A 15,161-nucleotide genomic window follows, 5' to 3' on the forward strand; every position below is an offset into this window, starting at 1 on the left:
GGCATATCCCAAAGAAGATGTATCATGTCTAACATATGTTTATTTAACTTTTCAAAAAATGTAAAAGAACATCAAATTTTGTTTCTCCAATAGGGAAATCAAAGGTGTGTGCTTCTGAAGGTAGCATCCTGTAATATTCCCAGTGATTTGTTTGGTGGATTTCAATGTAAAAAACGAACATAGTCTTGAATCTATCAGGTGTTCCATACTGCTCTGTTGTGTAAATATCATATTAAATAATCATATTAAGAGAAGAAATTATGCAGCTATGAAGAAAAATTTAAAAGTTTTTTAAAAGAAGTAAAAACATCATTAGAGCATACTTGAATTTTTTTATTGATCTGTAGGAGAGTGTATTGGAAATCACATTATGAGGTGAAATAAAAAGTCAGTTTTATATTTTTAAATAATTATTCCATTTCTTCCCACCCCTCACTTTCTGTGTGTGTGCTTTTTTTTCTGCCTGATGTGTGTAACAGAATATCTCTATTATTTTTAAGGGTCATGAAAGTGTGTTTTCTTACTCATTGATGACATTACATGAATCAATAGATTCTAAAATATTTGCATTGATTTGTGTGCTGCTCTTTAGATGTTTATTTGTATGAAAGAAAATTTTGGTGGCTAGGTTTCAGCTAATTTGGTAATTTTCCATTAATAGAAAATGAACATGGTAGGCTGCCTCTATATTTTGCAATTAGTGAATCACATCTGCACCCGTTTCCCATTAAGAGATGTTAATGTTTTATTCTGATGAAACATATACGTTTTAACATAAAAATGCGAATACGTGGACCGCTAATTGTAGCACAAAATAGTGCAAATTACGATTTATGTTTTGTCTATCTACGAGCCTATGTTAAAATTACAAAGCTGCACTTAAAAAAAGTCGAAATATTGCAAACATGAGATTTGCAGTGATAATAGGAATCAGTGAATGAAATTATGACCATATTTATTTTACGTTGTTTTAAATGATAATTTACGTTTATGCAAGACGCAGGAAGTAATGATACATTCACTTAAATGGACAATCCATGTTGCAGGGCATCCCAAAGTGCAGATATTGTTTGACTCCTGTTGTGACGTCACAACGCATGCTGTGAGGCTTTGTTTCCAGGAGGCAAGCTATACGCTAAAAACTGCCCGTCGAGTAACGATCGTTCAGGACAAACATGAGGCTACTTACCGTGCTGCCATCTTGTTGCGCCGACTTGCAACAGGGTGTAGTTACGTGGCATACCGCTCGATGGCAGGACCAGCCGTGGCTGATTTCATTCCGTTTTCTTGCGTTTTGCAGGAACATGTCTTAACCAATTGAAGTTTTCATAGTTGCATGCATTTCTTACTTTGTTTTATTTACACTCTTGATATATGCGACAGTTAAGTGCATTGATTCGAAATGGTGTAGAAATGTTGTGTACCTCGTTGCAGACGAAATTATGGAAATGAGCCACGAGTAGCGGTGTTTTTTTCTCCTAAAATGTCAGAACTCCAGCAGAACTGGATAGCTCACTGCAATACATCATGAAAATTTCCATGTTACCCATAATTCAAAGGTAAGCTCAGCGTCTTTACAAGTCACTTAGATTGTGTCATGGTATGAGTGCTTTAATACAGAGAGCAAGAACAACTTGTCGTGTGTTCATGTTAGCATGATGTCCAGTTGTTCAGGAACAACGTGATTTCAGCTATTTCACTGTATATAGTACCGAATCACTAGCGGACTGTGATTTACTTGTGCAGCTTTATAACTCAAAATACTGAGTCAGTATTGAACTATTTGTTCTGAAAGTAACCGACACTAATAGCATCTGTGCGTTAGTGGCAACCTTGCCCTTGGGCATTATCACTTGTAGCTAATAAAATGTTTTTGTAAAATTTCAAGGTCTGCAAACTCCATTTCGCTGATGACCTCATTCAGAGACGTGGTGAATATTTCTACACATCCACAGGAAAGAAATATTCTGTGCCTCTTCTGAAACCTCACCTTACACCAGCAACTGTACCATGGATTCTAGCTAACTCTCTGGAGTACCTTTCGTCACCTCCTTTTTCATTGTAAGAGCCTGGAAAACAGATACTAAGTACTAGCTATTGTAGCCAATGTAACAACGTATGCCCAGTATGAACAGGAAAGACATTTCGTAGACTTGAATGTTATTCTTCAGTGCTTGGAGGGGATCAAGCTGCTCAAAGAGTGGCATACTATAAAGTCAGATAGTGTCATTAGTTTTGCTCTAATAGAAACAACAGTTACTCTTACACTTTAATGTTCTGTTGTGGTGAATACTGGCCCAAGTATGCAGTTACATCTTGGTAATGTGTAACCACAAAACCTGGTACAAGGAAGTTCCCATTAACAATAAACCATTTGAACCTGGTATGCATACCCTGAGTCCAACAGACCTGCAGACAGTAGAAACTTTTAATTACAATATCAAAGACTTAAAATTGTGGCCCAACTCATCGGGTATGCTCTCTTGCAGTATTCAGTAACACGTTAAATGTACCATTAGAAATCCATGTCATCAGTTATAAGTGTTACATAAATTGTCATCTTTATACCACATACTTAAATAACCTGTTATATACATATAGCTATGGTTTACGTTGCAGCGTTATCAAATTAGACTGGGCTGTAATCGATTACGTTTTGTTGAAATACAGAGAATACATTATTAGTACACGTACACATTGTTTTCATTGCAGGAAATATATTGTTACAGCTCGCAACAGATGGTGTACTCCTGTGTGGTGTAATAGAGCGAAATCCTGTAGTGGATTATTACGAGTATAATGTTGTGGGAGTCTGCTGCACAGCAGTGGTGTGTTTGATATTCGATAGGAACTCGGAAGAAAGGTAAGTGCCATTTGTAACACTAAACAATAAAATGAGTTACAGTCCTACAGTCTACAGAAGAAGAGAGGTTATTTCTTCACATTTTTTCAGATATAATATCAGAATCCACATCTATAAATAGGAGCAGGAAAGGAGATAGCATACGCTTATCAAACCCAAATTTTGAATCAGCTGTTAGTCAGTGGGGAGTTGAAGATGATGATTTCCTTTCAGAATACAATCGTGAAATTGTTCCTTAGGCAACGGCATGCAGCTCTCTGAGTGAAGGACAACGTAGTGTTGGTGGTGATGATGATGTTAGTGACGATGATGATCGTAATGATGATGACGATGGCGTAGGTAATAATGCCTCAGGACAAATAAGCAGTGAAAACGCTACCATATATATTGCCCCAAATGGTATGCAGTGGGTTTAGTGCCCCCAGTGCCAAATAAAATGCCTGCACATAATTTGGTGAATAAATATTCCAAGACCAGCAAGGGGCGTAATCTCTTACACTCCCAAAGATGCTTAGGATTTATTGACTCCTCTAACTATTGCGGATGAAATCGTGAGATGCACAAACCTAGAAGCAAGAAGACTTTGTATACCAAAAAAATAAACTGGAATGATGAAGCTACAGACGAAATGTTCGCCTTCTGGGTACTTTTACTTCATAATGGCGCAGATAAGGTTTGGGATGTTCCAATTAGGGAATTTTTTCATGCACATTTTCCAATCCGTTATACAGTGCTACAATGTCTGTGAATCGGTTTGAGGCAATAAGAAGATTCATTAGATTTGATGACAAAAGAAGAAAGAGGCTGGTTACAAACCGATAACCTTGCTGCTATATACTATGTATGGAAAATATTTACCAGACAATGCAAGAAAATAATGATACCTAAAAGTAATGTCGCTGTGGATGAACACCTAGTTGCATTTAGGAGCCATTGTGAATTTGTGCAGTATATGCCAAACAAGCCTGGAAAGTATGGAATGAAAATATTCTGGATGTGTGAAGCTAAGCTGGTTATGCCATTGACAAGACTGTGTACACAGGAAGAGAACCAGGTTAGTCACCCCAGAAAAATGTGGGCCTTACCACAGTGAAGATGCTTACAGGCAATATTGCTGGTACAGTCAGAAATGTTACTGTAGACAATTATTTTACAAGTATAAAATTGGCAGAAAATCTGTTGTGACAAAACCTTATTGTTGTGGGAACAATGAGGATGAATAAAACAGAAATTCCAAAAGAGATTAAGCCTACTTGGAGCAGAGCAGAAAATTCAAGTCTATTTGCATTTACAAAAGAAATGACGAAGGTTCGATTATCACGAAAGAAAAACAAGTGTGTAGTCCTATGTACCATGCATCATGATAAATCTATAGATGAACAGTATCCAAACCTGACCCCTGACATTGTGAAATTTTATAACCGAACAAGGGATGGTGTGGATATTATGGATCAACTAGTGCGTGATTATACATGCAAAAGAGGAACTAAACGGTGGCCAATGGCTCTCTGGTGCAACATAAGGGATGTACACACTCGAAATGCCTTTATTATTACAAAATACAACATTCCATGTATCACAAAGCGACTTTACGCAGACTTTTCATCAAGGACTTTTCAGTGGAGTTGATCCAACTGTTTATGAACAGAAGATCGTCTAACCCCCTTCAACAGAAATCCATATACCTGGAAATGGAGAAGTTTATTACTATTCCTAAAACACAAAACTGCAGTAGTAACAATAGCAGCACTGACAGTCATCAGAAGAGTCGCTGTTTATTGTGTCCTGCTCCAAAGGACAGTGTTCTGTAAGTGCACAAAACGTGTGGCAAGACCATAGCAGTGTGGTGCGAAACAACTGTAAAAATTATTAGCCTTGTTTCCTTATTGATTTGTTCTTCGTGAATACTATAGCCACTGATCCGAGAACAGTCTGTGATAATACTGGTGGCTTGTTTTTCAGTATAACTGTTAAAAACAATCGCAGCTGTCTTCTATTATACTGATAAGCTTTAAAACAAAATATTTCTGCATGTTAATGTCCACAGAATACGTTTCTATTTAAATTCTCGATTTATACATTATGGGTCCATTGGACCCAGGGTATGTAAATATGCAGAAAATATAGGTCATGCAAAGTAGGATTAAATGACTTAATTCACGTTATAGATAACTTGGAAAACCATGAGAGAACAAAGATACTTCAGAAACGGACTACTTACTATTCATAACCAATTATTTGAAAAAAAAGTTAAATTTTTTTGATAAAACTGAAAGTAGGAATATTAAATTTTTTGTTAGCTAGTGAAATGAATGGGTGTCCAAAAGAAGGGTTACAGATACTCGCCAGATTGCATTATGTCTTGTAGAATTTTATTTTCAATATCACGACACACTTACGAGTTTATAAGGAGGGCAAATTGTCTTGCGCTACCCCATCCTAATATACAGCATAGGATTTGTCTGAATTTTCAAACACATTCAGCAGTTGAGCAGCTAGGGGGCAATTAACTGTTGTATTCAAAACACAAGCTTCTATTTATTTGTGAATCAGTCTTTGTTGTTCACTGATTAGTCTGTGATGTTAGTGACAAAAGTTCAGTTAACACATGGGCCACGTCATTCTTTGCTTCCCCTTCTCAACTGTCAATTGTTTACAATCTTCTTTGTAATGACATACAACCCCTTTTTTAGTTTAACATTTCGTTCACATATTAAAATGTGTCACATACCACTGGATCGATAAAGAAGATCCAGATCAGATAATAAAGTGCCCACAGTTTGAAACTGTTTCACAAAGCAAAGAACTCCTTATGGCGAAATTCTCTGCATGACGTGGAGTACAAACAGATAACAAATTTTTACCAAAAAAATTAAAGTATCTGCATAAAAACAACCTGGAGTGAGAAAATTTCAAAGTTGTGCTTGATATTTTCAATGAGAGGACTGTTCAAGGTTTGGTAGCCTTGGGGGAACATCATCTTACTGAAAGTTTCGAGAGCGCTGCTAAATTCATCAAAATTAATTTGTGCATGGTGGAACATTTTTAATATTGAAACTTCCTTGCAGATTTAAAGTCTGTGACGGGCCGAGATTCGAACTCGGGAACTTTACCTTTCGCTGGCAAGTGCTCTACCAACTGAGTTACCCAAGCACGACTCACGGCCCCACCACCAAACTTTGACAGTATAATCGATTTCAGAGACGATCAAATTCAGTCTGTTCAGAAATATTTGCCTTTTCTTACACATACTTGTCAGGGCACTGTGCAAATGGTGTTCTTAAGAATCTGAGACACGACACATGTAAAACATATTTAGAGAGAGATTATATATTATCAGCACTAGAAAACAATGCAGGGTAATGAGGTTATTAATGTTGTTATTTCTGCTTATTCGGTTGGTAATAGCTTGGTCTCCTGAGAACTTCAACACAGCTTCATTAGATACCCTTCCCAGGGAAATGTACTTTTTAATTCTAGATGCTGATGAAATTAAAAAAAAAGACTTTTTCCGAAGGGAGTTTTCTTAGGTAGATCACGTAGACGACAGAATTCTTCAGTGGGTGGTAAAAGTACCGTGTAATATGTTTCTCAATAATTAACGATAACGGTAATAACAGCAAAAAGGGAAATTGTCAACTGTAAAGTAGCTTGAAATAAATTTTGTATCAGGTTAACAAACATTTACATTTGTCATTTTCCTCTCATTCCTAATTTTCTCTTCTCAATACGTGTAATTGCGTTGTTAACACTGAAAGTGCATAATACTAAGTCTATATTTTACTTATAAACATTTCATTTCATTAACGGCAGTATGCTGGTACATATTTGACAGTTCTGATGACACAGACAGAGGGACGTGTCAGATTTATGAAATCTTTCTTTTTGCTTTTTTGGTTAAATCTTGGTTACATGAGGGTCTACAATTAAACTGATCCTGACGACAACATCGATACTATCTTTGGTGAGTCATTTATGTCTCAGTGAATTATATTTTTGTCGAAGGAATTAAGCTTATGGTCACCAGAATAATTACTCCATCCTATCTGATAAGTTTTACTAAAACTATCTCCATCACATAGAATAATTTACAGGCTGTGGCGGTTTCACTCCCAACGTTTTTGTTAACAAACGGTAAAATTCTGCAAATGATCTCAAACACAATAGAAGGAAATCCCAGAGCATTGCAACCAGCGTAACATGCATTTTGCACAACAGCATACAGGAAAGGCATAGTGTCTTTCTAACCGAAAAAAGAGCGACACAGTTTCATTGTAAGTGGCACACAGATTGATAGTCGAGAACTAAGTCTCGTGATTTTTTTACACTTTGACGAAAGAACTGCAGGCTTTTGCGGCAATCAGCGTCGGTCTATCGGCAACGACGTCACAGTTGACCGTGAGGCCTGTGTATCAGAAGCTGTGGGCTCAACGCCCTGAAGTCTTCTGCACGCCTGGCTATCGAGAGCTGAATGTGACGTCGGACTGCCTGGTTATGTCGTTCGTCTCGCCTTCAATCGAACATTTTTAATGGGCTTAAGTTGTCCATTCATCGAATTCTATTCCAGTATCGAAAGTGCTCTGATGCAACAGAAAGAAGTTGAAGCACGTTTTATTATGTTACACGTTACAAGGGAAATGATCACCATTGTAGAACATTATTACTTTATAGCGCCTTTATGTTTTTCTTGCAGAGTAATTCTGTCTTGCTCGTTCGAAACGCGTCAGTTATAGTGCTTCTTGATTGTGAACGGATTAACATATTGATATTACAATGAAACTCTGTATGTTGAACACGATTACCTAATATTAAATAATGTTCACAACATGGCATTCAAATCCTCGAGTGTCCTCATTCATTCGACATATTATGAACCTACTTCTAAGCTAGACAGACTACTACGTAGCTCAATGTTAACAATATAACACATACACTGCAAATGCTTGGCCCACGTTACGAGGTACAAAACATGTTGGGATGTACCTCTCCAAAAATTTTATTACACAGATTTATGGAAATAATGTAATATTATTCATGCTACTCTTGCAATAGCTGCGAAGTATATAGCATTTGCCACGAACTACCATAACGAGTATTAAATATTTTTGTGATAAGTACTGCAAATATTCGAGCCCTTACATCAAAGTCTTTAAAGAACAAGAGATATGTCATTGTTGAGATGAACTCTACTTCAAATACTATCTGATAAGACGTCAAAATGCGAAATAAATGTGACTTCCAGCTGTCGGCTGCTACTGGTCGGCGAAGGGCGGGCCACACAACTGTTGCCTGGCGTTGCCAACAGATGGCAGGGCGGTAGTTAGTCTTTTGCTCACGGCACTACGTGTTGGTTAACTATTTAGTATTAACACCTGTATGCAAGAACATCGACTTCTTTACTGATACATTAGTTCCCCACAAAGGGTCAGACTGATGACATATAAATCACTCTTCAAAGTTTAGGCGAATTAAACAGCATTTCAAATTAAATAAGAACATGGCTATGAAATATGTTTCTTTCTTTTTCATGCACATCCTCTCCCGAAACAATGTCCATATCATCCCTGGTTCTATGGGGAACGTATACGTTTTGGCGATCCTCACATTAGAGTCTGACTGTCTTTCTCGCCGTCTCCGAACGTTTCTGGAATTCAGTTCCCACATGTATCATAACATAAAACTTCTTTCTAGCGCAACAGGGAGATACTCTAAGTTTCCCATCGCATTTAATATCCACATTTCTCAATCCTTTCACTAAATTTGTAGTAGTTGTCTGTTCACCTAAACGCAAAATATTCGCCAATGCGCCGCTAAATGTACCCTTCAGAAAACGCTGTAACAAAGAATCTCTTCAGAGGAGAAAAATAAACAAGATCTGAAGATCGCAGAAGACTAGTAGCGTTCGGTGGAATGCAAATGAACTATATGTTCTTTTTCTCACAAAGCTCTGAAGGTTTCATTGAGATTTGAGAAGAGAGAATATTTCAAATATTAATCTCCTTCACTCCTTATTTGAGACGAACATGAGGAAGTGAGTTTGAATTCAATTGTCAATCAACTCTGTTCTAGCCACCCACTCTGCTGTGTTTATTTGCGTTCCAGGAGGTGGCTGTATATCCAGTCAGTCCATTTTCGTTTACGTTTATCAGTAAGATAAGGCGGAAGGAATTCTCCTGCTGCATTCCCCAACAACATAAGAGTGAAGCACGGTCTTGAGGTGTCCTCAGTTTTCTCAGGACGTCGACATGTCCAACGAAATAAGAGCTTTCTTTTGCTGGTATGTTATGAAACACATTTTCATCAAAACTGTAAACTTTTCAGCAGGACCGCCTTTAACCTCAGCTTTGTATTTCTCTAAAAGAGATATTGATTACATTCTCATTTACAGCAGCACCCTTCGTTTAAATATTGACTGTAAATTTGTGAGACAGTTCAGAACTATGTCTCTCTAAAAATGCCTTTCCCCATGCCAATTCAAGCATATTATCAGCAAGGCAGTCTACTGTTCTTTTTCAGGTGACATGATTTAACCATGCACCTGAAGTCAGATACTGATATTGGAAGAACCGTATCACTGACACTGATACAGTCTTTTACAAAACATCTCTCTTCAGACTGGGTAAGAACAGTGGGCCATCCAGCTTTTACGTCATTCTTGTTTCTCAAATTGTTCACAATGGTTTGTCTTGGAATGTAATACTTCCTTGCAGCTTTCCTGTGTCCATTTAGTCGAGAAGTAATTTCTTCTAATATCTTCTTGATTTTCATTCGAATGACCGGTTTCGTGCCATATTCCTGAGAACCTGGTTTTGGACGTTTCTGTCATTCTGCAGTCTGTAAAAGAAAAACATAGTAAGCCTACATTACTGTTTTAATTCGTGGCTAATTGGAGGCTTAGAATGAATATTTAAGCTTATTTATAATTGCACCTACAGTACTCTTCGAATAATTTGGAAGAGTGTAGAACAATTCTACTTCCTTCTGCATAAGCCTCTATTGTTCTTCTCGATAGCTGCACTGGCTCCAAAATTTCCTGAAAGATGTTACTTCTACTAATAGTCGATAGTGATATTGTGGTCGACACTAGAGGTAGACTTAAAACACTTTAATCTTTAATTACACTCTCAGCGTAAAGTCTTTACCGATATGGCCAGATTTGTGTCTCACATATAGTTCGAATCAAAGGAATGCAGAGTACTACCTACTACACAGGTTCATAGATTGTCACATTGTCCTAGTGTTAGTAACGACACGACACAGTCCAGTAGCTGAAAAAAATTCACTTGTGACAAACATTTAACCTATTAGTTCACCATATCACTGCCCTCATACACATTCAGAGAACTCGAAACAATTATTATAGTGCACAAAAATAATCAAGTCCGTCAACACTGCTCTGCTAAGCGGTCATGTTCATGAGAGTCAATAATCACGGATGTTCCTCTAATAAGTTTTCACTCGGAGTTAATTATTGATTACTGTCAAAAAAGTCACAAATGAAGCCCAGAGTTGAAGAAAACGAACCGTACACAAATAGCGCGAATATTTCAGAATGTTTGTTACCGTACTACGGCACACAGCTCACGACAAGAGACACACGTGTTGCTCCATTTACCCTCAGCCGCAGACTGCCTGACCTCAGCTGTGCTAGGTCCATACGTACATTCGCCTAGGAACACTATTATTGATAGCAATCATTTTGCATGAAATATTTTATTATCCTCAAAACACTAGCTTCCGAATTAGCTACTTAAATAACAAATGCTGCAAATCAAGGGGTACAAAAAAAAATCATTAACATAATTATAATGCCCCAATTCAGAATAATCAGTGTACTAGAAAAGTGGAAATTTTTTGCTGGTGCAATGTTACTCTAATATGACATGAACTTGAAATTACATGTGTCACAGTGTTTATTTCGACACAGTAACTAATCGCTTGAAATAACATTTCACCGCTGTAAACAGAAGGAATTATTTGACTGTTTGAAAATGAAACATTATGAAGGAGGTCATGGTATTGAAATCTCTGCTTGTATTTCTTTTTTCACAAACAACAAATGAGATAACACTCGTTTCACTTTACTTCTTGCACACGTGACGTAATTTTGACGTCATACGCAAAAATCGACCACGGCTATCGAATTTCGTTTGCGTTCCACATGGGCCTCTCACAGGACTTTATCTTCGCGTACGGGATGTTTACAGAAAACGTCGTTCTTGGAATGATTTATTATAATCATTGCTATAATAAAAGTCGCATAATGATTTATCGACGGTTAATGTCTTGTTATAAGAGTGTTCTTAGGAATGAGTTGTTATCGTCAATAATTGACAATTTAAACATGAAACAGCTTATTTTATAATCCGCAGTATGCCGTTTCATGGTTACGAGGCGCTGATAACTTATCGCAGAGACGTTACCATTTATGAAGTCAGTTAATAACGTATCAACCGTTGAACCTTTCAAGAGAGAATATGATAACGAAGACACAAGAAACAAATCACAACTGTGACGTCACCGCCACTAGGCTGTCGTTACAAACCAGCATCAGCGCAAGAACGTGTACTTCTTCCGTGAGAGCGTAACAGACTTAGTTCTCGACTGTCAGTCGGTGTGCCATTTACAAAGAAACTGTGCCATTCCTGTAGGCTATAGTGCCAAATGCATGAGACGCTGGCTGCAACTCTCTGTGATTTCCTTCTGTTGGGTATCAGATCAAATACAAAATTTTACTGCTTCTTAAGAAAAACATTGCTAGTGAAACCGACATACACCATTTGCCTTTAATGTATGCTATAGCAGTTAGTGTGATATAGTTTTAGTAAAAGCAGACAGGATGCATTAATTATTCTGGTGATCACGAGTTTAATCACTTTGACAAAATTGTAATTCACGGAGACATAAATGACTCACTAGAGATCGTATCGATATTGTCGCTCGGATAGTTTAGTCCCTCATGTAACCAAGTTTTAATCAACAAAGCCAAAAGAGAGATTTCATAAATCTGATATGTCCTTATGTCCGTGTCATATGTACCAGAATACTGCTGCTAATGAAACGAAATCTTTGTAAGTAAAATATAGGCTTAGTATGATTATGCACATTCAGTGTTAAAAATGCAATTACGCATATTGGTAAGAGAAAATTTGGATAGAGGGGAAAATGACAAATATAATGTTGGTTTACGTGTCACAAACTTTATTCCAAACTACTTTACAGTTGACAATCTTCTCTCTTAGCTGTTTCTACAGTTATGGCAACGTTAATTTTCTTAACATAATTATTGAGAAACATATTACACCCAATTTCACTAGACACTGAAGAAAGCTATGATCTGTGTGATCTACCTTGAAAGGTGGCTACACTGAGCCACAGCGCCAGAGATTGCGCCAAAGAGTTTTATTCGGCCGCCTCCACTGGCAGTGCTTGTCGAGATGTGGCAGTAGTCAGTGCTTGTGGAGTGGTGGTAGCGAGTCGGTGTTGAGATGTTGTAGTAGGGAGTGCTTGTTCCATGTTTTATGCAGTTTGTTTGATGGGCTAGACAGCAGATGTTGTTCGAATGGAGATATTGTAATGATCAGAGTGCTTTTCGTCAATATATATGAAGGTAAAAAAATTCCCTTTTCTTTTATTATTTCAGAGTCTTAAATAATGCGTCATTACAGGTTCAGTCAACAAAACATCTGGCTTGTGTTCTTATATTAGAGTGTAATTCTGGTTTCCTTACGCAATTACAGTATTTCTGTTCATTTTTTTTAATTACTTCAGTATAAATGGTGTTTAAAATATCTGGTCTTATTGAGGAAGAACCGTGCCAGATGTGTACGTTGAATCACACTTCCACACACAGAACAGGCACACTTGTGCCTTGTTGTTTCGTAGCTTTCATAGTTGCTGGGGACTTAATTAATTAATTGTGTTAACGGAAATTTCATTTCATTCTTTGTTGTTGTTCTATGCAGCCAGATTGCGTACAAATACTAGTCAGGGCCAACCAGTTACGAGACTTCGTAATCGGACAGACAGCGACTGAAAATTAAAATTGTTTGCAACCTTTTTAATAATGAAGCCCCCATGCACGAAGAAATTTAGAATCACAGATAGCAGAAGGGTTTGAAGAAAGTAATTTGTTTCATTTACGGGATGCAACAAGAGAGTGCCAGGCGCGCGAACTTGACAATAATCGCCACTGTGACTGGGACAGACGCGGTAGGTCTTTGTCGCCACGAGGCGAAAACTTTGACTATAAACACTTTTTGACTGTTCGGAAATTTAAGATCTTTCGCAATTCCAAGAATGACATACATCCATGTTCATGGTTAGATCAATTTATGTACGCACTTCCACCAAATTTGTCACTAAGTCACAAACTGGAATTTATGTGTGGATATTTAGAAAACGAACCGGCGACGCGCATGCGCGCACTTATTAGAGATTGTAATAATTTAAATGATTTTTATCATGCATTTCTATCGGCATATTGGTCCGAAAACACACAAGACAGAGTCAAACATAGTCTTATTATGCAGCGTAATTTTAAACAGTCTGAGTTCCGCACGCCAGCAGAATACTTTGAAGACATGATTCGAAAGAATCAGTTCCTTTCCAGCCCTTATAGCCCGACTGAATTAATTCGCATTTGTTTAACTAAGCTGCCACAATCCATAAGACAAATTGCTTTAGCTGGAAGATGTAAAGACGACATTGAGACTTTTAAGACTTTGCTACAAGAACTCGAGTATGACAACGACGACCGGACTTCCTGTAATTTTTTCAGTAACAGTAATTATGATAGATTTTCAGAGAAAAGGGATAGTGATCGGAACGGGCGTTATATGGGTAATTTTGAGAATGACAGACGTAACAGACAGGACAATAGATACCAGCCTTATGACAATAACAGACGTTCTAACAGAAATTACACAGACAATTATAATAACGGTAATTCGTACCGGAATGATCAATCATACGGAAACAGTAATCGGTATCATCAAGACAGAAATTATTCATACAGTAATAGAAATTCTTACTACAGAAATAACCAGGGTAGTAGGTCTAACAGTAATTTCTGAAGTGACAGTCGAAATTACACAAGAAGTAGTCATGCAGACAGACAGGAAAATAGAAATTTTAATAACAGACACAACCAAGAATTTGTATCTAACAGACAGAAGGGACCTAATTGGCATCCCCCACGTGACAGAACTTCAGAGAGACAAGTGAAAATCGTAGAAATTGATCCGCGAAATGACGCGAATAATCAAAGACGTGACGTAAGCAATCGACAATGACTTGTAGCTTCGGCTTCTGGCAGCAATATAGAGGGTTCAGAAAGTAATGACACTACGACTTTACACTACGTACGCCTGGAAGACATGAGAGACATTTTGCTAGACGAAAAGGAAAATAATGTAGACGCATTTTTACATCTTGTTGTTGAAGTATGTGTGGGTAAGAATTAGTTCACTGCGGTTTTAGATTCTGGGAACCCATTGAATGTCATTAGTCAATCAGTTTTTCGTATATGTGTAAGAACCATTGCTTGTCCTCTGTTACCTGTTTCTATAACTACAATTCGAGGCGCTATTTCTGGAAAAAGTGTGGAAGTTAAACAACAGACCAACCTAAATTTCATTTGTCAAGGATACGAATTTTCTGCTAATTTTATTATTGTTCCATTACTCAGTACACAAATTACATTAGGTATGGAGTTTCTTAACAAACATAAGGCAATTTTGAACTTTAAAGAAGGAAGTGTGAATTTGACTGTTGCCGGAATGCCGAAATGTTTGAAATTTTTCGAGTGTTTAGCAAGATCTGAATCAGATACAAAATGTTTAAGGTTTCTTGCTTCTGATGTTTTCGTTGAGCATTATGACGACAATGTGTTCATTCATGACAACGACAATAGATACAGAGACGCGATGGATGATATAATTAATAGGGAAGAATTAATTAATGAAAAGGTTAATAAAGCTGAATTGCCAGATGACATTGCAAGAGAAGAACTGCACCAAATTTTGACTTCACATGCTACAGTATTTAGTCATCACACAGGAACTATACAAGGCTTACAATATTTATTTAAAGTAAAAGAACACACACCATTTCGGGGGGAAACGTATGCTATTCCTTTGGCTTACAGAGACAGGGTTAAGAGTGAACTTCAATACATGTTAGATCAAGGCATTATTGAGCCAGCAGTCAGTCCTTATACCAGCCCATTACATGTCGTTCTTAAAAAGGATGGGTCAATTCGTTTGGTTCTGGATTCCAGACAGATAAATGATATCAT

Source organism: Schistocerca cancellata, chromosome 11, assembly GCF_023864275.1.
Source record: "Schistocerca cancellata isolate TAMUIC-IGC-003103 chromosome 11, iqSchCanc2.1, whole genome shotgun sequence".
Taxonomy (NCBI): domain Eukaryota; kingdom Metazoa; phylum Arthropoda; class Insecta; order Orthoptera; family Acrididae; genus Schistocerca; species Schistocerca cancellata.